Source organism: Pleurodeles waltl, unplaced genomic scaffold, assembly GCF_031143425.1.
Source record: "Pleurodeles waltl isolate 20211129_DDA unplaced genomic scaffold, aPleWal1.hap1.20221129 scaffold_84, whole genome shotgun sequence".
Taxonomy (NCBI): Eukaryota; Metazoa; Chordata; class Amphibia; order Caudata; family Salamandridae; genus Pleurodeles; species Pleurodeles waltl.
This window is the reverse complement of record NW_027150398.1, coordinates 2254465-2277500: the sequence shown is the minus strand read 5'-3', so window position 1 is coordinate 2277500 and position 23036 is coordinate 2254465. Positions and strand designations below refer to the sequence as shown.

The 23036-nt window shown below is 46.7% G+C and overlaps 2 protein-coding genes across 10 annotated transcripts in view; one reads left to right on the top strand and one right to left on the bottom strand.

Annotated features, from left to right (window-relative positions):
- The window catches only part of LOC138281255 (putative nuclease HARBI1), a 24151-nt gene extending 10368 nt beyond the window's left edge, over positions 1–13783 (bottom strand). The window contains exon 1 of one of the 2 annotated variants that reach the window (XM_069219583.1): positions 13641–13783. The gene's annotated coding sequence lies outside the window, so the exon portion shown is untranslated. The remainder of the gene's footprint in view (positions 1–13640) is intronic. The other variant, XM_069219584.1, reaches the window with a different exon arrangement.
- Positions 13784–13981: 198 nt separating this feature from the next.
- Positions 13982–23036, top strand: part of LOC138281254 (autophagy-related protein 13-like) — a 363183-nt gene continuing 354128 nt past the window's right edge. For 2 of the 8 annotated variants that reach the window (XM_069219579.1, XM_069219576.1), the window contains exon 1: positions 14004–14172. The gene's annotated coding sequence lies outside the window, so the exon portion shown is untranslated. Of the gene's footprint in view, positions 14173–23036 lie in introns of all 8 variants that reach the window. The other 6 variants (XM_069219582.1, XM_069219577.1, XM_069219581.1 and 3 more) reach the window with 4 other exon arrangements.

Here is a 23036-nt window from a genome sequence, read left to right as displayed (position 1 = left end):
ATAAAAAACGTTTTCTTTCTCACTAGTGGCCCAAAGTACGCTAAACATGGTGGCCACGTGTAACAAATACATTTCCCAGTTCAGAAAGGAAGCCAGTGAAGCTCAGTGGAGCTGTGGTTTGCATGAGGCGTATTCCATGGGTTAGCGGTTTGGAAGAAATTTCCACTGAAACCCATGGGGTAGAATAGGAGTGGAAGCCCGAGGAGACAACTGACGATTTGAGCTCCTTTCTGCAAACTACTGTTGCTACCAGGAATTGTGGAATGCCTTTCTGTTAGAAATGAGGTTTCTGGTTGGCTAGGGTAGGCACCTGAGCCAGGCAGAAACCGCCTCTCCAGTCTGGTACACCCCAAAGATAACCCTTGCTCACCCCCGCTAGCTTGGCACAGAGAAGTCAGGCGTATCCCCAGAGCTCATGTGTAAAGCGTTTGGACAACACTCTCACACCACTGACAGAATAAAAACACCACGAAGGAGACTCCACACCAAATTATATAAAAATATAGGTGTTATATTGTAAGTATAGATCATGGACCAAGAACATCATGAATCATAGATACTGTGCTGAACCATCGCTCACAATGCGCTTATTCATAAATATTGCACTTATCATATTATCACTGGTATAATACTCATTACTCTGGGTAATACAACAGCCAGCAGTGACATATCTAACAATACCACAATATACCCAGGGCATGAATTGCAGTAGGTTAGGCAATAAAAGCCTGAATCATCACATTTATGCTTGGAGATGCAACAGGTTAGCATCAAAATATTTCATCCTTAAGGGGCTTCTCAGAACGTACACCCTTTCAGATAGTATGAGGCCAAAATGAGAAGAATCATAACCACTGTGTATACAAGGCAAAACAATACACATGGTAGTAGCAGCACACAACATAAAGCAGAGAAACCCACATCTCACAGTAGGCAACCACTGCGGCAGAAACACCTGCCCTCCTATTAACAGAGACACTGTAACTCCATCAGCTTAGCTACAAGGAATGCCTGAATAACCTTTTACAAAAATAACGCACCCTGGGATATATCCCTCTTGTCCAGATAACACAAACTGACAAGACAGATCAGGTGAAGGAATGCTATGCAGAATACGATCCTGAAACAATGGTTGCAGCATCCTTGTGCTCCTACTAGGCAATATAGGATTATTTTATTTTCAGAAGGAAAATACGAGTAGGCCGCCGGAGCTCCTGGGTGGCTGCTGCAGATAGTACAGTAACTTATTTGGCATTCACCAAGCATCGGTAGAGGTCTTCCCCTCGCAGGACTGCCATAAGCGAGCACCCCACAGATATGTGCAGGCGAAGGGGAGCCACACTTCTGGGCCATGTGGGAGACCTTAGTCAGTCCCCGCTCTTCAGTTCTTGAGAGCAGCTGCCCGTCTCAGTGCGCCATAGTTGCCAAGCCTAATTCCTTTTTGGGTGTCCAGAGGGCTCTTCTGACCTGGGCGCAGCATCCTTTGCAGCAAGGGGGGGGGGGCCTCAGTGTAGGGCAGTGGTCTTCAAACTTTTTAATGCCGAGCCCTCCCAGTTGAAAAATAAAAATCATTGGCCCCCCCTCAGAATTATTCACAATTATTTTAGAACGATGCCAATGTTTAAATATGTCTAAACCTATTTAAACATTGCAGTTAAGTACTGTTATCCTTTTAAAACTGCAATAACATGGCTTCTGCTTAAAACAAAGGCATGGTATCTGAATAATATTTCTTTTGGCCAGAGTTTGGCGCCCCCCCGGGATCATTTGAGGGCCCCTTAGGGGGCACGCGCCCCAGTTTGAAGACCTCTGGTGTAGGGCAATTGCATCTTCTCTGAGCTGGCAAGCCCCACCCCCTATCTCGACATCAGCTGGATTCCTCATTTCCTTTGTGTCGGCATCAGCGATCTCTGGGTTCAGGGAGCATCACATGGAGGGGGGGGATCTGGAACACAGGAACATGCCTCCGTCAGCAGGGATGCCAGTAACCTAGGGCAGTAAGTTTACACCCTGTCCAAATAGGGTGTCCAAAATAGGGACACTTACTCTAGTAAGGCCGCAAAGGAGGTGATGCGTCAGAAAAGCAAGTGATGCGTTGATTATTTCCCCGCTTGACGGACCATGTGCGGATTCTTTTCCTGCCAGGCTGGCAATGCGTCGATTCCTTACTGTGCTGCAGCATCGTTAAAGATATGACGCCCAGGGATTATGCGTGGAAAATCCATATGCATGGCAATAATGGATCCGCACTGAAGCAGGCGATGCATCAATTTCGCAGGTGTGAGACAGGCACTGTGTCGATTTTTCAGCTGTGGTGCAGGCGCTGCGTCTGCCACAATGGCCTTGGTCTGTGTATTTTACTTCAGGTCACCAGCTTTCACTTCCAAGGCCCCAGGGACTGGATTTGGCACCACTTGAGGGACGACTCTCAGCAGAAGAGCCCAGGCACTGGCAGATGAAGTCTTTGATGTTCCTGACGCTTCACAACAGGAGACAAGTGCAGTTCAAGCCCTTGGAAAGCAGGATGTTGAAAGTCAAGTCCAGCCCTTTCACTCCCAGGACAGGAGCAGCAGGCCAGCACAGCAAAGCAGCAGGGAGAGTGGCAGTTCCTCCTACAGCATCCAGCTCTTCTTTCTGGCAGAATGTCCTCAGTCCAGAAGTGTTCTAAAGTGGTGGGGTCAGCAGTCCAATACTTATACTAATTTCTGACTTTGAAGTAGGCAAACTTCAAAGGAAAGTCTTTGTAGTGCACAAGACCCTGCCTCTCTCTGCCCTGGCCCCAGAAACAGTCTAGGGATTTGGAGAATGTTTTGTGTGAGGACAGGCACAGTCCTATTCAGGTGAAGGTGTCAGCTCCTCCCTCCAGTCTAGCCCAGAAAGAACCATCAGGATATGCAGGTCACACCTCGGCTCCCTTTGTGTGACTGTCTAGAAAGTATTAACAAACAACCCAAATGTCAGCCTGACCCAGACGTGTATTCCACAGCCAGGCACAGGCACAGAATGGTTCAGCAAGAAAATGCCTGCTTTCTAAAAGTGGCATTTTCAAACTTATAATCTAAACACCAACTTTACCAAAAGATGTATTTTTAAATTGTGAGTTCAGAGACCCCAAACTCCAACTCTCAATCTGCTCCCAATGGGAAAATGCACTTAAAAGATATTTCAAGGCAATCTCCATGTAACACTGTGGGAGAGGTAGGCCCTGTGATAGTGGAAAACACATTTAGCAGTATTTCACTATCAGGACATGTAAAACACACTAATACACATCCTACCTTTTAAATACACTGTACTCTGCCCATGGGGCTGCCTTCGGTCTACCTTAGAGGTGACTTACAAAAAATAAAAGGGAAGGTTTGGGCCCGGCAAGTGGGTGCACCCGCCAGGTCAAACTGGCAGTTTAAAACTGCATACACAGACACTACAGTGGGAGGCCGGAGACATGTTTACAGGGCTACTCATGTGAGTGGCACAATCAGTGCTGCAGGCCCACTAGTAGCACTTGATTCACAGGCTCTGGGCACACCTAGTGCACTTTACAAGGGACTTACAAATAAATCAACCAATCACCAATCCAATTTAGACAGAGAGTACTAGCACTTTAGAGCTGGTCAGCAGTGATAAAGTGTCCGGAGTGTTAAAACCAGCAAAAATAGATCAGAAAAAATAGGAGGAAGGTAGCGAAAGATTTGGGGATAACCCTGCAAAAAGGGCCATATCAAACAAGCTCCAAAAAGAGGAATGCAGGGGGCAACACATACTAGTGTTTTGTGAACAAAAAGTGTCTCACACATGCAGAGAACAGCGAGCATGGAGCACATTAGCCTGCAAATGAAGTGGACATAAAAGTGCTCACCAGGCGCTACATTTTTACAGACACAGGGCAGGCCACCAAGCCCTGGATGAACAATGGGAGGGGGCTCATGCGGTGAACAGCAGACAAGCGGGCCAAGACATCCAGGCAGGGAAAAGTAGGGCCTTGGGGAGTCCAAAGTTAGGGAGCAGCTGGCAGCAGGGCAACAAGCAGAAAAGCAATCCAGGGAGTCCTTTAAGCCACCCAGCAGCAGCAGGTAGCAAGGTAACACCAGAAGAGCAGTTCAGGTGAGTCCTTTGTGCAGCTCAGCAGTCCTTCTGACACAGGTTCAGTCCCAGTTCCCAAAAGTGCTCTAAAATCATGGGGCCAGAGCCCCTTTATTCATACTCCAAAAGTGCCTTTGTTCATGAGGTAACTTCAAAACAGCCCAACACTGTGTCTCTAGACATTAGTAGGGGTTAATCAGCCCATTGTGTGAGGGCAGGACACAGCCTACTCACATGTAAGGTGTGAACGACCCTCCCTCTCCCCAGCCCAGGATGACTATCAGTATGCAGATGCCTCTTTCTGTCACATCCAGCCCCTCCTGTGTGGTAGCTGTCTGGAAAGTATGCAGCAAGTGGAGCTGTCACTCTGTCCCAGATGTATGCTGTTTGTCACTACTAAGACATGTAACAAATACAAATATATGTCCTACCTTTTACATACTGAGCACTCTGCCCATAGGGCTACCTAGGGACTACTGTAGGGGTGACTTAGGTATAGTAAAAAATGTTGTTTAGCCCTTGGCAAGTAGTATGACATGCCAAATCAATGTGGCTGCAGTGGCAGGCCTGAAACAAGTTTGAAAGGCTACTTCAGTGGGTGGTGCAATCAGTGCTGCAGGCCCACTAGTAACATTTAATGTACAGGCCCTGGGTATATGGTATACCAACTTACAAGAGACTTACAGGTATATTAAATAAGCCAAACAGGTGTAAGCCAATTATATCAAGTTGCAGGGGAGAGAGCACATGCACTTTAACACTTGTTGGCAGTGGTAAAGTGCCCAGAGTCCTAAAGCCAATAGAAAGAGTGTCAGACAAATAGGAGGAGAAAGACAAAATGTTTGGGGGTAACCCTGCAGAAAGGGCCATTTCCAACACTTTCTCAAAACCTTCCATTAGGGAACAAGTACGCAACTTACAAACCGTCCCCATAAAGACAGCGCTTTAGTAGTCTAAATTCATAGGCAAGGGTCTTGCATGGCTCCAAGAGCCAAGGCACAAGCAGAGCTCAGCCATGAAAAGATTTGACACGTAAATTGTGCAGCTAATGTCAAGTAAAAATATCATACAGACTCTTTCAAATTAATAGGTTATTTTTTAATGCTTGTGTTTCACTATAGTTCAACAGATTATATCACTTGGTTGACTTCACGTAAAAGTAACAGTTTCTAAATATGAACTTTTCCCTACCAATGATACCCTGACAACACTGGCAAGTTTCCTGGTTTCACACTGTGCAATTAAGCCATTGGATGGCCATTATTTTCTCTCTCCCAATTAAATAAATACACATTGCATGTCAAATTGAGCTGACCCAAGCCTTGCTAGAAAAGCTACACACATACTAAGTTCAGGTAAGGCAGTGCCTTTCATTTTTTTAAATTTGTAATTATTGGTTTCTCTTTAATTAACAAAGATGGTGAAAGTAGGACATGTTCAGCACATCAGTAATTTAAATTATATGTATGTCAGCAAAGTCTTGGAAAGATTTTGCACACTCGCCACCATTTCAAGTGTTCCTTGATTTCCACAGAAAAAAGAACCAGCTTGTCCACAGAATTATTTATTGAAAACCAGAATCTGTTGAGATGTCATAGAACAGGGCAAGCGTGAATCCTTGCCCACAGAGCCATGTGTGTACATACAGCCATTTGACCATGAACTTCTAACTACAGCCTGGCTGTTGTATCCTGGCTATTTAACAGCTTTCGAAGCAAAGTCTGAAGATGCACCACCCACTTATCTGTAGGAAACATCTCCAGTTTGGTTCTGAATCTTGCACCAATCAGGTGTTTGCAAGGTTGGAGCTGGCATTCAGAATTTTTAGAATAAGCCTGTGTCCGAAGCGTGATGACTGACCTTGTGGATTCCAAATACTAAAGATTTCTCTCTCTGATGGTGCATAGAGCAAACCATCTAAGCCATCATCATCAAAATACTTTATTCAGCTCAAAAGAGCCATAAAAGACACAGTCAATTCCAAACATTATAATAAAAAAAGAAAAATTAATAAATAAAAATAAATAACAGTATGACATATAAAAACAGATTATAAAACAATTAATAACAGTTACTAATTTGAATAGCAGCATTTACGAAATTTAGCACTGCCTCTATTGTCCCCTCTCTACCCAGGTCCAGTGAATAAGAAAAGGTAAGATAACTAACTGTGCCTAATACCTGTGGAGAGAAGGACAGGGTGTAAAAACCTTCTTCTGGGAACTCTGTATAAGTTACAAAAAAGAATAAAGTGAAAAGTGCTTTGGCGCGATCTACTATCACAGCTACATGGTGGGAGTTTCTTAAACCAAGTGCCTTGACTAGGAAATGCTAATAAATAATGTATAGACTTCAGTCGAAATCTGGTAGGTAAAAACCTGTACCGCTCAGAAATGATCATATTAAGGTACAGTTTAGGGAGTAATGACTTTGGTTGCGAACACTCCAAAGCCCCATGCGTGTTACCAGTTAGATCCGAGTCATGGTTAGAATGCCAATACAAGTCCTTAATTCTCTGTTTACCTCCCCCCTGCCACCTCCCCCCGTAAGGAATTGGGATCCTGAAAATATTCCTCTACCCCAAAGCGGGACAACATAGAATTTACATATCTAATCCAAGGAATATCCATAAAACACATCAATGACAAATAGTCCATGAATCATGGACCTACACAGGTGAGCTTCAGGGTTTAGCCATACTCTTAACCACAGCAGTAGAGGTTGCAATCTCATATGGTCGGCTATATCCCTCAACCCCACTTCCTCCTGGCAAAAAACGACCATCTAAGTCAACACTGGAATTCCCTGTAGATGCCACTACCAGTGCCATCACCTTTGTGAAAATCCTCTGCAGATTTTAGACAGAAGAGCAAGACTCTGAACTATCAATGTTGATTTTCAACACAAAACCTTAGAAATTTGCTGTGACATTTTGCAATAGGAATGTGTAGATATGCATGTATGAGGTCCAAAATTATCAAGAGGCGATTGGTAGGAATCACAGGAATGATCCTCTGAAGGTTATCAATCTTGAATTAAATGTTTTGTACAAAAATGTTGAGATTCTTGACGTTGATTACAAGATGTAAATTGACAGATGATTTAGGGACTAGAAACCCTATGGCGTAAACTCCCAAACCCATCTCCTTTTAGGGCACCTGAGCAATTGCTTCCGTCTTCAGAAGACCAACCATGCTCTTGAGGTGACTCTCCTCTTGACTGATTTCCTTGGAAGAGGCGCATACATGGTCCCAGTACGAATTGGATCATAGATTAACTAAATTTTGTATCCCATCTTGATCACATTCATTACCCATTGATCCATTGCAAATCTTTGCCGCTCTGAAAATAATTGATGAATCCGACCTCCAACCCTTAACGGAGGGCCAACATCATATAATTTCCTTATCATCGTCAATCAATCAAATAATTTCTTAAGCGCACTACTCACCCGGTAGGGTCTCAAGGAGCGGGGGTAGTGGCTGGTTACTGCTCGAAGAGCCATGTTTTAGGTGCTTTCTGAAGGTTAGTAGGTCCTGGGTCTTGCGTAGGTTGGTGAGGAGGGAGTTCCAGGTCCTGGCGGTGAGGTGGGAGAAGGATATGCTGCCGGAGGTGGTGCGTTGGACGCAGGGGACTGTGGCGAGGTCGGCGGAGCGGAGCTGGCGAGTTGGTATGTGGAAGTTTACTCGTTCGGTGAGGTAGGCCGGTCCAGTGACGTGGAGGGCTTTGTGAGCGTAGACGAGGACCTTGAAAATGATCCTTTTGTTGATGGGCAACCAGTGTAGGGATCTGAGGTGGGTGGATATGTGTTTGTGGCAAGGAAGGTTGAGGATGAGTCGTGCGCCTGCGTTCTGGATTCGCTGGAGTTTTCTTTGAAGTTTGGCTGTGGTCCCTGCGTAGAGGGCGTTGCCATAGTCCAGTCTGCTGCTGATGAGGGCGTGGGTAACTGTTCTTCTTGTTTCTAAGGGTATCCATTTGAAAGTCTTGCGTAGCATGCACAGGGTGTTGAAGCAGGAGGATGATATGGCGTTGATTTGCTGGGTCATGGAGAGGGATGAGTCCAGTATGATGCCAAGGTTGTGTGCATGGGTGGAGGGTGCTGGTCCTAGGGTGGTGGGCCCCCAGGAGTCGTTCCATGCTGTCTTGTTGGGGCAGAAGATGATGATCTCTGTTTTGTTTGAGTTCAATTTGAGGTGGCTTGTTGCCATCCATTTGGTGGTGTCGAGGAGTCTGGCGTGCAGGTTAATCTTGGCGGTGGCTGGGTTCCTGGTGAGGGAGATGATGAGCTGGGTGTCGTCAGCGTAAGAAATGATGGTGATGCTGTGGGGGGGGGGGGGGAGGATGTTGTCGAGAGGAGCCATGTAGATGTTCAAGAGGGTGGGGCTGAGGGAGGATCCTTGGGGGACCCCACTGATGATCTTGGTGGCTGTAGACCGGAAAGGAGGGAGGCAAACTCTTTGGGTTCTTTCGGAGAGGAAGGAGGTGAGCCAGTCCAGGGCCTTGTGGCGAATTCCGGCGACGAACAGGCATGAGCGAAGGGTTTGGTGGCATACAGTGTCAAAAGCTGCAGAGAGGTCTAGGAGGATGAGGGCAACGGTCTCGCCCTTGTCCACTCTGGTCCTGATATCATCTGTGCAGGCGATGAGGGCGGTCTCAGTACTGTGGTTCTTGCGGAATCCAGATTGGGAGGCATCCAGTATATTGTTTTCTTCAAGGAAGCGAGATAGTTGTGCATTGACTATCTTCTCGGCGACCTTTGCAGGGAAGGGGGGTAAGAGAGATGGGATTATGAGGTCTTCCGGTCTGCTTTGGTTTTTTTGAAAAGAGTGTTGACTTTGGCGTGCTTCCAAATATCTGGGAAGGTTGTGGTGTCGAAGGAACTGTTGATGACGGCACGGAGCTGGGAAGCGAATGTTTGGCTGGCCTTGTGAAGATGTGGTGGGGGCAAGGGTCTGTTGAGGAGCCTGAGTGGATGGAACTCATGGTTTTGCCGATTTCTTCGTCGTTGGTGGGGGTCCAGGTGTTCAGTAGGCTGGTGCGGCAGGGTGTTGTGCTGTTGGTTGTATCGGTGGTGGTGATGGTGGGTGCTGACGATGTGAAGCTGTCATGTATGTCTGTGATCTTGCGGTCGAAGTAGTTGGAGAGGGAGTTGCAGAGGTCTTGGGAGTGTGGGGGGGTCGATGGTGCAGGATGTGGGTTTGGTGGGTTCTTTGATGATGGCCAAGAGTTCTTTGTTGTTGTGTGTGTTGTTGTCTATGTGTTCTTTGTAGAATGATCGTTTGGTGGTCCGGATGAGTTGGCGGTGTTTGCGCATGGCTGTTTTGAGGGTGGAGAAGTTGCTCATTGAGGGTTCTTGGCGCCAGGCTTTCTCAGTTTTTTGGCATTCTCATTTGGAGGATTGAAGTTCTGTGGTGAACCAGGGGGCGGTCTTGGTGGTGCGGGTGTTGCTGTTTGTTTTCAAAGGGGCGAGGGAGTCTGCGCAGGTTTCTAGCCATCGTGTGAGGTTGTGGCCGGCGGTGTTGGGGTCGTTGGTGATGGGCGGTGGAGCTTGTGAGAGGTTGGAGATCAGGTGTTCCTTGGAGATCCTGTTCCACTTGCTGTAGGGTGTGGTGTGTTGTTAGTGGTGGGTTTCATGAAGGAGAAATGGACGCAGTGGTGGTCAGTCCAGTGGAGTTTGGTGGTGTGAGTGAAGGTGATGTGGTTGCTGGAGGTGAAGATGGCGTCTAGCGTGTGTCCAGCTGAGTGGGTGGGTGAGGTGACCAGTGGCTTGAGGCCGAGGTTCGTGGGGTTGTCCAGCAGGGCTGTAGTGTTGCAGTTGTGGGTGCTTTCCAGGTGAAAGTTGAGGTCACCAAGAAGTAGGTAGTCTGTGGAGGTGAGGGCGTGGGAGCTGATGGTATCGGCAATGATGTCTCAGAATGGGGGGCGGGGTCCTGGTGGTCTGTAGATGAGGGTTCCTCTAAGGCTGATGTTAGCGTTTATGTGTATTTGAAAGTGTAGGTGTTCTGCGTTGTCTAGGGAGTCATTGGTGTTGGTGGAGATTTTGATGGAGTTTTTGTGTATTATGGTGATACCTCCTCCTGGTTTGTTGGTGCGGTCTCTACGGGTGATTTTGTAACTCTCTGGGACGGTTATGGCGACTTTGGTTCTGATGAGGGGTTCATCCATGTTTCAGTGAGGAAGGCGATGTCAGGGGAGTTTGTGGTGAGTAGGTCCCAAAGTTCAATGGGGTGCTTGTGGACAAAGCGGGTGGTAAGGAGGATGCAGTTAAGGTGATTACGGTGTTTGGTGTTGTTGCGGTGATTGTTGGTGTTGCTGGTGTTGGTGTGAGTGCAGGAGAAATGGCATGAGTGGCATGAGAAAGGTCTGTGTGTGTTTGGGGTTGGCCTGGGCGCAGGCGGGATGCGGGTCTGGGTTGAGAGCAAGGACTTCTATGGAGGAGTAGTGGTACTTCGGGGGGTCGGAGGAGTGAGGTCCAGGGGGACGGGCGCTGGGCGTGGTCCAGGCGTGGACAGGCGCAGGCGGGCTTGCCTCTGGCTGCCCGCACAGCGGCTGCCATTAAGAAGGGGAGGTGGGAGGGAGGAGCAGCTGGGAGGCGGGAGGGTGTGTCCAATGGGGGTGCGAGGGGGGCGGGCTACAGGGGACGCAGCGGCTGGGCTAACCAGGAACCGGTGAGCGCCGGAAAAAATTGAAACGGGCACAAAATGGAGCGCGAAACAAAGCGAGGCACAAAAAGGGCACAGTCAAGGTACAAACACAATTCTGAAAACGAAAACTAAATGCAAAAAAACGAAAAGCAATCTGTAGAAGGAAATAACAGACACGCCTACAACTAGGCACCAGGGATGAGGCGCAGGCGGGTGGGTGCCTGCGGGTGGTGGAGGGCCTCGAACTTCGTCTGTAGCAGTAATGGCAGGGGCACGGGTCAGGCAGGTGGAGCGAAGTGTACTCCTGGCCCGAAGCAGCTCAGGAGGAATGATCTTTATTTCCTGCATCCTTTTTACGCTTCTTGTAAAATTCGAAGAATGGAGATTTCCCCTGAAAGCTAGAAGGCTGATCTTGATTCTGTTTTTTTTTTTTAAGGCTGTCAAAAAGAAGACAAATGTTTACTTTCCCTGAATATTCAATAAAGTTTACTGTCAAGGTCAGTGCCAAAAATTCTAGACCCTTCAAAAGGCATTTTCAAAGAGGGTAACTTCTGTGCTCAAACAGTGTTCGAATCTTTTATACATATTTTTTTAGCAGCAATAGAAGCTCCACTTGCCAGTGTTCCTGCTCTGACAACAAAGGAGGTGCATGAGAGTAATTCTACTTGTCGTTAAATGTTCTCCAATAAAGGTGAGTATCCAGAACTATCTTTTGCTAACACGGCCTTTCGATCGTCTCGGTGTCCGAGAACCAAAGTACTAATTAGAGTTCTGTGGATCTGGGGCTCAGAAGATGCTGCACAAACCCTGTAGCTGCATATCGTGAGAGGCTCTCACTTGGATCTGTTTCCTCTTAAGTTTCTGCTCCTTCTCTCTTCAAGTCAAAAAAGACCATCATCTGTCAGAGGGTTTGCAGCTGCCATTTAAGGTGACTCAGCAGCTAGTCCACTTCCGGTTTTCATTCTTTTTTACCTTCCCATCATGACTATTCCTTCCTTGGTTTCTCCCTGACTTCTCCTATCCATTATGCTTCCTGCGATGATTGATATAATTTCCTTTTCCTGTTCTTTATTATTTAAAGGCCCCAGTCTGGATGGAGGGCGTGTCCTAATAAAGCTGTGTTCCCCTGCTTGCTTCCTCACTCCCTCAAGACATCATCCGCTGGGAGCTTTTTTACACCTTTGACTTTTTTGTCCTGAGAAGGTAGCAAGTTCTCGACAGTACTTTCGTACCACAAATTCTAGTATATGGTGACATTGAGACATTCATAAGTAGTTGCCTTTAACTTGGACAGTGGAAGGCCTGGATTACAGGTAAGCATCCAGCCCTGAACACTATCCTAAACAACTTTGAGCAAGACCTTGAAGTTCTAGATCAACGACTGTTTAGCGCAAGGGCCATAAATTCCAGCCCTCATCGCCACACGAGAATCTGAGAAAACGTTCTTTGGAGCAGAAATTATTTACTTGCCAGCCAGATGTTTATGAATATTCTCTTCTGCCAATGGTGAGCTGTCCATCACACTAACCATTATATCAACATGCACACTTGCTAAATCATTCTCCATGCTCTCCAAAGATATAAATCTTGGAAGAATTATCCTATTAGGATACTTCCATTCTTGCCTAATGGCCTCCAGAACAAACTAATGAATGGGTAAACTGATGCTAGAAGGCCTCTAGAATTGTCTTAGAACAGCCTCCCAAGATCCCAGATATTTCGATCCTGAAAACCCATATGTTCTCTGACATTACCTAACAAATCTAGCAAAATATCTTTTGAGATATATTTACCCTACAGGTCAATCACTTGAGAAACATCATCACTGCCGTCAGGATCAGAAGTACGACTGACCTACTTCTCCTTTAGATGAACACCAGAATCCTTTAATAGCTGCCAGAGGTTCCAATACAATGCTTCTTATCCTCTCTTCCTCAACCTCCTTCCCCTCTCTTGTGTTTCTTGGGATGAGAAAGTCGGCTCAGGGGAGCGCAGGACACAAGAAGATCTTGAAGGGAAGAAACATGTCTCTTTTTCTCTGTATAATGGCCCATCACAGCAACTTTTGAGTGCCAAACCCTTTTTGGCACCCACTTTGGGTGGATGTGGCTGGCATGGTTGGGTAGGCCTGGTTTATTCCTGCCTTGTTACCACAACTACCTCAAAAGTAATGACTGGGACGAGGACCTGCACCCAGTAAATTGTGATTTAGACAGCTTGCGCCAGGACAATCTCAGCATTACACGAGTTGTGTTTGTTACTAGTTTGGGAAGAGTCACACTGGAGACAGATCAATGTCACTCTGCACACAGAGAAGTGTCACAGGCGCACCCTACCACTGAGCAGCTGTCCTGCGCCTCTGATGATGGGCTCCTCTACTGTAATGTATCACCAGCTTCAGGTGGGGTATAATTGTACCTTAAGTAATGATACATTATTGTTGTAGAGTTCAATCATTTCATTTAAAAATATTTTATTAGTTTTAAGGGGTACAAAGGAAGGAGATAAAGAGGAGTCATGGCCATTCCTAATAAATGAAATGCTTGTAGTCTATGAGTAGATCCATGAGTAGGGTAAAGTACAGTGAAATGGATAAAGATCTATAGCAGAGATGTGGGTTATGAGGCATTAATGAGTGTGGAAAAGAAGGTGAAGGAAGGGTGGGAGGGAGGATGGGTGAGATGAGGATGCCCCAGAAACAGAGAGAGGGATAGGAGAAGAGAGGGAGGCCAAGGGCAGTGATGTGGTGCTGTCATTACTGTTACTGGAAAAGAGAGGTGGATCCGCCCCATCGTTGGGAGTATTGTGCTCTAAGTCATGGAGACTTCGTTTTTTGTATGTAGGAGTCTAGTCGATGAATAATAGATAAAGAGAGGCGAAGCAGCGCGCACACACCTGGGAGGGTGCACTCACCAGCACAGAACGACTCCCGAGCGCCCACTCGTCCAGGTCTCAGGGCATCAAGGCGCTAGAGGAGAAGGGGCGGTGCTACCTGGAGAAACTTCACAGAGCCCGCCCCTCCACCGAGGACAGTACTGAGATGTACACAACACCGCGTCATCTGCCTGACTTCCGGGCCAATCGGGCCAATCAATAAAGGGTATGGTTTCCACAGCCAATGGCGAGCCGCGGTAGAACGTATCAGACGCTGCAGCCGAAAGGTTCTCATTGGGTTGATCTGGCGACAGACAATGCGTTACCCAATCCGAGGGCCCCGCACTTTCAGTCAGCGCGTAGGATGTGTTTCCTCGTCTGTGATTGGTGGTTGCCGCCTTCGAGCCCAGGCCAGACTCCCCCGAATGTAAACACCGGCCGAGGACGTCGGTTCACCGGCGGCGAGAGCGCGACCCACCCCCCGGGAGCGGAGAGGCCGGTCACCGGGGCGAAGACCATAGCGGGGCTGGGGGCAGAGGCCCCGGCAGGCGGCGGAGCAGCGGGAGCTCCGGTGAGTGCGGGCCCGGCCGACGCGGAGACCCCCGTGTGCGCCTGGAGCCCGTCGGCCCCCGACTCCCTCCCGCCGCCCGGGGAGACCCTCCCAGCGGCCCCTGTAATGGGGCTGTCACTCTCACCCCCCGCCAGCCCACCCAGTGATCTGCCCCCCTCCACCATCATCCACCCCCCCCCGGGGTGCCCAGCTCCAGGCGGCCCCTCCCCTGACACCCCCAGACGGCCCCTCCCTTGACACCCCCAGCTGTGCCCAGCTCCAGGCGGCCCCTCCCCTGACACCCCCAGACGGCCCCTCCCTTGACACCCCCAGCTGTGCCCAGCTCCAGGCGGCCCCTCCCCTGACAACCCCACACAGCCCCCCTCCCCCCGACACCCCAAGAGGTACAGCTTTAGGCCCCCCCTCCCCCAGGTGTGTACAGCTCCAGGCAGCCCCGCCCCTCCGCCCCCAGGTGTGCACAGCTTCAGACAGCCCCTCCCCCCCCAGGTGTGCACAGCTTCAGACAGCCCCTCCCCCCCCTGGTGTGTACAGCTTCAGGCGGCCCCTCCCCCCCCAGGTGTGTACAGCTTCAGGCGCCCCCCCCCCCCCCCCAAGGTGTGTACAGCTTCAGACAGCCCCTCCCCCCAGGTGTGTACAGCTTCAGGCGGCCCCTCCCCCCCAGGTGTGTACAGCTTCAGACAGCCCCTCTCTCCCAGGTGTGTACAGCTTCAGACAGCCCCCCCCCCCAGGTGTGTACAGCTTCAGGCGCCCCCCCCCCCCCCAAGGTGTGTACAGCTTCAGACAGCCCCTCCCCCCAGGTGTGTACAGCTTCAGGCGGCCCCTCCCCCCCAGGTGTGTAGAGCTTCAGACAGCCCCTCCCCCCAGGTGTGTACAGCTTCAGGCGGCCCCTCCCCCCCCAGGTGTGTACAGCTTCAGACGGCCCCTCCCCCCAGGTGTGCACAGCTTCAGACAGCCCCTCCCCCCCAGGTGTGTACAGCTTCAGACAGCCCCTCTCTCCCAGGTGTGTACAGCTTCAGACAGCCCCCTCCCCTGACACCCCTAGCTGGGCACAGCTTCATCACCGGCCCATCATCTATAACTAGGTCAACGAAAACTCCCGCAGAGGTCTCCCACCAGTGCAGGCTCTAAAGCCTCCACCTCCAAAGAGTGGCCCCCATCCCGTCCTTTAGACCAAAACGTTCCTGAAAACTGATAACTGGGCACAGAGTGGGGCAGCTCTTCCACGAGACCCCCTGCGCCCACATGCTTACTGTATGAGGCAACTCCTGATTAGGATCTCATATTCTGACATAGCACGTCTCCCTGATGATGCATGGCAGTTTTGACAGAATGTGTAGGACTTCATTGCTGGAATATCTTATGTGCAACATAAACTAAGAAATTGTATTGTTGCAGTATATATGGATGTCATTCAGTAAGATCATTGATATGGGTTATGAATCAAAATACATATTTGCTGTCATTTGGCAGTCAGTATATATTCTGCTGTGATGTGAGAATTAACATGCTTGTACATGGTCAAAAAACAAGCATATAGTCAACAATTAGGAGAGGACTGTGTCTGGATTTAGATATGATGGTCACAAAAGCCATTCCCAAACAATATCAAGTCCTCATTCTACAGTGAGAAAAGACAGTTTTTTAATACACAAATGCAGAAAATTACAGATCGCCAGTCTAACCAGGAGTGAGCTTCCCAGCACATTCACGCTTAGATCAGCCCATATGACTCTCCTAGTGATGTCAGAAGTCGCTTCCTGTAAGAGTAGTCAAAAGAAAATCTGTTCTCTGTGAAAAGTGTATTGCTGTGTCCCGTAGGTTTGTAAAACAGAACCTGAATGAATCGTAAGATTTCTGGAACACTGTCCTCTGAACAGATTAGTCCAAAAAAATAGTTATATATATTTATCTGTCTCAGCTTGGGGGCCATTCAAAGTTACATATTAGAAAAGATTCTAAGATTAAAAAGGAAAACACACTATTAACAGTAGGATGAAACAACATGGTGAAAAACACTTGGATGTGTAAACTATCAAATGACATAGGTCAAACCCCTGTTTACCTTCTAGGTCCAGACCTGGTCCTCTTCCAAGCACAATAAATAGATATACAGAGCCTCCTTTTGGAATAAACATTTGGAATTCCATCTTATGCAGGATGGCATAGCCGTGGAACATGTTCTTATTGTAGAATAAAGTATTTCCCTCTTTTCCTGGAGGGTACAAGAGCAAAGGAGCATACAGTGGAGCACAACATGTTTAGCGAAAACCAAACCGTGAATCACCCCAAAAAAAACTCTTACAAGCCATCATTTATGGTGAGGAGGGCTGTTGATTTGGCTTTGCCTTTCAGACGGACGACCTGCACGCCTTGCAGTCATTGATTCCACCATGAGTTCCTCTCATAGCAGCGTAGTCTGTAGGACACAGCTGAAACTGAGCCGAATGTGGGTCATGCAGTGGGGCAATGACCCATAACTCCCAGTCTATGACAGGATCGCTGAAAATGAATATTGTAAGGATTTTGGAGTGCTTAAGCCAAAGCCCATACTTCAGAGTCATTAAGATACTGTTGCGGGCTGCGCACAAGCAACTCCCTCAAACATCATTAAGCTTAAGCGATTTTATAATCAGTGGGACAGCATTTATTCCAGGGGAGGAGAGACTGAATCTCTTACAGGTTACTCTTTCTTCAAGTTATTGGTTCTAAAGGAGGGTATACAAGTTACTGGGTCACGAGCTGCTCTTTCATACAAGTCCAGTGAGTGTTGGCTGATCTTTTTGTTTAAGATATGATGACAAAGCAAATTTTGGGTGTGTTATTTGATACATTTATCACTGTATGCAAATCGTATGGTGCTTAGGAGACATCAGTTTGGAGGTGGATACTATGAGAAACTCAGATTTCTTGTAGTAAAACTGGAATTTGGGTTTACTTTAGCTGGGCTAAGAAATGAATGGTTTTTTTTTATTTTTATTTTTTACGTATGTATTACCATTGATGATATCAAGAAAACTGGCATAAGTAATTGTACCTTTTTTCTCTTAGAATCATATTCCACACCATCATACAGAACGATTGGTAAAATAATCTAAAAAAGTGTAAAAGGGCACAGAAGAAATAGATTTATTATAATGATTTCCATCTGAGGCGGGTGAGGGCTGCAGTTACTCCACAGTCCAGTATGGTGTGGATGTCGTCTGTGGTTGTGATGAGTGCTGTTTTGGTGCTGTAGTTACTCCTGCTGTGGTGGCGTTTAGTTTAGACATTCTGAGCCGTGGTGCATGCATGCCAGTGTTTTAGAACAGGATAAAGAACAGAATTGGAGAATTTTATTTTCTAGATTGACTTTTATTCAAGCTGAGGCAGTTTAAGACGGGAGACAGCTAAAATAAAGCCATGTTCGGCTTAAAACATTGAGTCTTAAGCATGAGTCGGGTCGGTTGGCATGTATAGTGGTGCCTGTCCATCCCAAATATAATATTTGTTTAGTCTGTATGTTTTGGAGTAAGGGCCTCTGTAGTTGGAAGTGGAACATATTGAGTACGTAATTAAATCACGGGACCACTACTTCTTAATCACTTGTGTTCTCCCTTGTAGGGAGAGTTGTAGCACCTTTCAGCGCTCAAGGTTCCCCTTTGTGGATTATATGAGCGTCTGTATGTTGTCAGCCAACATGGTGGATTTACTTTGACTACTTCACATCCCTGGACACTCCACTGCACCCGGCATCAGTTTAAAAGGCAAGTCTGGTGTTGGAGCTGAAGTTGTATATATGCCTCGTTTTTAACTATAGCCTGAGAACTTGGCAAATTCAGAGATAATTGACAGAGAATGCTATAGCAGAGTTTGGGCATATGTCATCACTAGCAGTATGTCGCATCCATAAAGAAATAATTGCTCTCTCCAGCTACCGAACGGAGACCTTTAGCTTCTGTTGATTTACAAATCGCTGATGTCAGGGGCTCTGATATGAGTTGGTAATAGGGATGATGCATTGTAGCACCTCCACCCATGTCTTCCCAGGGCAGAGTAACGAAATGCAGCAATTTGTGTGGTGTTGCATTACTCTAGATCTATCAAGCCAGGGAAAGCCACTCAAGGTGGCCTTACGTGGCTTGATAAATCTAACTTAAGAGTTGCGTCTCTCTTGCGTCCCATTGTGGGGCACAAGGACGACGCAACTCTTTCATAAACTAGCCCCTTATTTTGCCACTTTTCAGCAGATCTACGTACTGGGGCTGGGAGTAACGGTAAACAATAATTCCACGGTTGGAATGCCCTTTTGAGTCTGTGCAAACCTACTAACTTGCATGTTTTAGGGGTTTTCAATGGTTCTTCTCTAATCTTTTTCAATACCTAGAAAGTTTGGTGATTTACTCCTGAAAAAGGCAGAAGTAAAATGTCTTTCAGGGATGAGAGGAAAAAGTGGTTGGGGGGAAAAGTGAACTTGCAAAATCTCAACAGATTTTCACATGAGCAATCTACACAAGCATATTTGCTCATGCTAAAATGCAGTTCAGAAATATTTCTAGGAGTGCGATTTTGTAGCCTACTTCTGTAAATTCTTGTGAATCCATGAACACTGTAAATCTGCACCAATGCAGGGACATATATTGTAGGTGCACTTTTGTGACTTTTTGAAAGAATTGGGTCCCTAATTAGGTCTGGCGTTTTTAGCAATACCTTTTGTTTTTATTACATTTTATCTCTGTCTATCTGTCGACTGGCTTCACTGTGAGTGGCAGCATTCTTCTCTTTCACAAGGAGCATGTCAGCAAACACACTCGAAGTAGTTTTGTTCAGTGCCAGGGACTCCTGTGGCAATGTGTGCTTTTTGCGCCCCAAAAATATTTTTTTGCTAATGTTTGGTATAATGGTAAAGGCTCAACGGCTCCTACAGCAATCAGGTTTTACAAAAACCATGTCAAAACAAGACATGTATTGACGAAACCAAACTCTTGACCACGAGTATTAGACCTATTGACTTTACCAGTGCTTGTTTATTACTTATTTTTTCCCAAAGTACCTTTTTTTTTATTTTTTATGTGAGCATTTTCTCTTGAAACCAAAGAATAGTCAATCTCACTTTCAAGCTTCTGCAATTATTTGCATCTTATCAAAGTGCATTTCTGGGAGCATTACACATAGCCTTGCAGTAGTAAAATTTTCAAATTTGCATACACATTTATATGCTGGAACCTCTGTCAGTAGTGCATTCCGAGCTTACAACATTTCCTTAGTGTGCTCACCCTAATAATGAAGGTTTTGCATTAAGGAAATGAGGCAGGCCTGTACCTGGACCTGGACCTCTGGACACATCGCTGGTGACTGCACATATTCCGAGTTAGCTTCTTTTCTCCAGCTAGAAGAGAATGAACAAGAGTTTTGAAACCACCCCTCCCTTTTACAGATATCAAATCAAATTTTCAGACTGAAATTCTCCAGCCATCGGCTTTGATTGAACCTTTGCACCCAGTGTGACGCCTTCCTGGATCCAGTTTTTACAACTTGCTAGAACCCATACGATCACTAGTGGCCAGAAGGCAAGTGGGTAGACTTGATCACCCTGCACCTTCTGATCCTAAATTTTTATCATCACATCTGTCACCGGACAGTCTGATGGTGCACGCATCAGCTGTGAAGTTGACTACAATTCTTTCCCTACACCTCGCCTGACGAATTGATGGCATGCAATGGAAGGATTTGCCTGCAGAAGTTTTTCCTGCACACCAGTGCTGCTTGTCTGGCTCATTACAGCCACACCATGTGGAAAATACCAAAACTTGTGGCAACTAGTTTCCTAGACCACATTAGGGGCGCCTTTGCTGTAGTGTTATTTGAGTATTTACCACTGATGTCGTGTCACACCGCTTTGCACCTGGCTTAGCTGCCTATTGTCACTTTAGTGGTCACTGGTTATAGACTCCGTTTTGTGTTTAGCATAGCTTTGCCATGTTAAAGTATTTTACCGTGCAAACATGTTATGCAATGTGTTTTTCTACTTCTGCATGTTTTCCTTCTCACCGAAGAGCTAGGACTGGTACACGATATGTAGGAGGTAAACAGTCAGTACGATACGACCGTAACAAGCTAGTATTTATCATAGGCAAGAGAACGGTTTGACTTTGGGAGGTGTGCCTTGGGAAGGTGGCCAGCTCCCTACACATTCCTTTCAAGGTTTACCCAAACTAGCCAGCATTTTTTAATGTTTCCATCTGAGAGGAGGGGTCTTGTAGAAGGCTCTTTCCATGGTTATTTAAGCTACAAAAAGGTGGCCCTGCTCAGTAGCGAGGAATTCCTAGACCTTGGTCATGATTGTATGTCAAATGCCTGACATTTTTCCAGTGAGGGTGAGGATCTCTTTCTCGCAGTTGAACGGGGTCATCTTCTTGCTGGCATGAGAAAGATGAAGCATCTGACAGGCCCTACGGTTATGAATTTGTATTAATTATTTGCTTTGCATTGCATATGAATATATATCAATATGTGTTTATATCCTTGCATGTATATATTTGCTGTTTATAGATTGAAGATTCTTTATATATGGTCTTACGTTGTTGTTGCACATTTTGAAAGTACACTTTTTACTATTCAAACCTTCCTTCACGAACCTTGCAAAAAGCTATAATAAATGTCTCATTCAGATTAAGAAGTGCATTCCAGAGAATCTTTTCGACTCTTTTCAGAGTGTATATCTTGGCTCAGTCAAAAGAAAAGGAAAACATTTGCCCAGTTTGTGAAGGATGGCCAGAATGCAGTTAATCAGGTTTTTATGATTGATTTGTTCACCTCAGTTTTTCGGGCCCAGTCTACGAGCACTGGCATACTAAGGTGCCATACTTTGGTGCTTTGGCTTTCCAGGTGATTCACTTGCTACTTGATGAAGAGTGGGTTTGTGTGAGGAAAGCTGATGCCTCGCTTGAGAGGTTTAAGAAGCGTCGCACTGCATGGTCCTTAGGCTTGGCATCCCGTTTGACACAATGCCATCCCTCTGCTGTGCTCCTGCTCAGGTAAGGCAGTTCATTTACCCCACACTGCTGTCTTGCTGAATGAAGTGTTGCTCTGCTTGCCAAGGGAGATGGAGAACATCCTGAATGTGGAGAGGGGCCAAGAGTATTATTACACTATTTTCTTGCTCCCAAGAAGGATGACGGATTGTTTTCCGTGGCCCATGTGTTTCAGGCTCTGAACAAACACAATTGGATGGTAGAACTGGATTTGAAGGGCACCTGTGTTTACAACTCGACCCTGAAATCACACAAGAATTATCTTTGGTTAGTAGTGGGGTAAAATCATTACCAGTTGGCTATACTGCTTTTCGCCCCGACAAACCATCTTGGTCCGACTCCCTCCTGAGTGCTTAGCCTAGGCTTCCATCTCTGTTAAAATCACACCTAAAGCCATCGCGCCACTACCTGCTTGTCAAGGCTATCTTCAGTATGTCCCTTTGAAAAGCAGATCAACCATAACAGAAGTTCCAGAACATCCCAGATATTTCGATGTTTCATCCGTTGAAATTGATGTCAGTTCCGAAGGTTCTCCGACTCTTGGGCCTGGTGGCATCATCGATCCTCTTAATGGCTTATGAGAGGTGTAAAATGGGACCCAGCGCTATTGTCTGGACGTATAACAGCATACTACAAGTGGCAGCAGGCCTCAAGTGGCGATTGTGCTCAAATAACTTGACGAACAGACAACCTTTGTGTCTTACAGCAGGCAGGATAACAAAAGTTTAAGGTGATTCATCCTATACATCAGCACAGCTTGGCCACAAAACATTGCCAAAGCAATAACTTGCATCGGCTATCGGCTTGCCAGTGTCTGATTCTAAAGCATGTGACTTTCCTCCGTCTCAGAACTAGCGTTGTTATCTTAGTTCACATTTAACAAAGTGGATGAGAAAGCAGGTTTCCTCTTCGTTGAAGTCCATGCTTCAGTGTTTATGGGTCCTGTCTTCCTTGATCTCTAGCCCATGGCTGTTTGCCCTGACTTTGAGGATTTGGACCTTTTCTTAGGGTTTTTGGTGCTGGTAATTATTTAGTTACTCCAAGCTGCCCTACCATTGTTGCAGAAATCTAAACACCTGGCCCCTCTAGAGGAACTGCTGCTTGTCATGCAAGTGTTTCTTGATAACTTTGCACATTTGACACAGCTGTCCCTGCCCCTTGAGCCCCCGCTCTCCCAGTGCTCTGAGGCTACAGAATCGACACAGAACCCGGGGTGACCCAGAAAAACTCAGTAGGACGCATCTGACTGTTCTGCACAGTGATCTGGGAAGCCCCAGGCAATAACAATGTTTAATGTTTTGCCAGAAACCTTCGGCCATGTTTTCAAAAGACTTCCCACCCACTCGAGCTGCAGGAGGTTCCCTTCGGAACTTAGGCTTGCAAATTATTAAACCTGCATGCATTAAAATAATTTTTGGGGGTTGTTATTATGCTGAATAAGCCAAATGACTTCACAGCTGTAGGCACAGAACAAACAGTTTTTGAAGTAAATTCTAAAGAATAATGCTTTGCCCTAGAAAGAAAGTTGTAGAGATGCAGATGAAAAAAAGGGGATATGGCTATCCAGTGTAAGGTACTGCTGAGTATCTGGACGCGCACTGAGGGGAAATCAGACCATCACAACATGAATTGAGCACTCAGTGTGGTTGGCTACCAGAAGTTGGCTGGTGGTAGGCAAACTGGTCTGGCAGTGAAAGGTGCCAACAATGCTGGGAACACTCAGGAGTTGTAGGCCAATCTGAGAAGGCAAGGTTGAAGGGCTTGGTCAGTGAATCTTAGTAATGATAGTTCAGTAAGTGGTATTTTTGAAATGATAATATTGCAGCATCCACCAGGAGATGACATCGGTGTTGA